Source organism: Bison bison, unplaced genomic scaffold (assembly GCF_000754665.1).
Source record: "Bison bison bison isolate TAMUID 2011002044 unplaced genomic scaffold, Bison_UMD1.0 scf7180017864213, whole genome shotgun sequence".
In the NCBI taxonomy this organism is placed as follows: Eukaryota; Metazoa; Chordata; class Mammalia; order Artiodactyla; family Bovidae; genus Bison; species Bison bison.
The window spans coordinates 8438498-8439338 of NW_011494785.1; the positions used below are offsets into that span (position 1 = coordinate 8438498).

An 841-nucleotide genomic window follows, 5' to 3' on the forward strand; every position below is an offset into this window, starting at 1 on the left:
ACCCTGGTCAGGCCAGCTCTTTGGTGGCCATGGAGTCCATGCCAGGCACAGGGATCATGATAGTTGAGGTGCTGCGAACCAGCTGCCCTGATTGGAGAACGTGTGGCTCTGGATCACCTTTCTGGGACACTCCAAGAGCCTCTTTCTGTTCTCCATCCCACGGCCTACTATTCCTCTCGCCAGGTGGGCATCATGGTGGTATGGATCAGCCTCTTCACCAAGTGGCTCAACCTCCTCTTCAAGTGGTTTCTTTCTGAGACAGGCCCTTTTGGTGGGTCGATGAGTCTGAGCTAGACTCCAGCCCAGATTCACCTGTTCCCCTCTTCTTATGAAACTGGTCCTGGCAGCCATTCCCACACTGTTTCTGTGGGAACAGCCCTCTGGCCCATAACGATGGCTATCTCTTCCCAGGTGGCCACTTGGATCCACAGTCATTGGGTGAGGGTGATACCTAGCTTGGCTTATTGACCATCCTGCTGGCAATTGGCTTGTCCTAGGTCTTCCTCTTAGCATATTTCCCTCACCAGGGCTTGACTGGCCTAATAACTGGTGCTGTCTTGGGTTGATGCCCCCTGCGTGCCCATAGCATGGAAGCTAAGCTCCTACGGGTGCCCTCACTGGCTGCCAGCCATGTCTGTTGACTCTCTTTACACTGGGCCTGGATCTTTCTTGGTCCATCAACCTAGTCTCTAAGTGGTGTAAACAGCCCAAGTGGGTACACTTGGACAGTCAGCCCTTTGTCTCCCTGAACCTGGGAACTCTGAACTCTCCCTGAACCCTGAACTCTCCCTGCCATGCCCAGGTATGGCGGGTACACCTGGGACATGGCCAGAAGCTAGCT

The 841-nt window shown here is 54.5% G+C and overlaps 1 pseudogene; it reads left to right on the forward strand.

Annotated features, from left to right (window-relative positions):
• Window positions 1-29: 29 nt before the first annotated feature.
• Window positions 30-841, forward strand: part of LOC104992377 — a 1065-nt pseudogene continuing 253 nt past the window's right edge.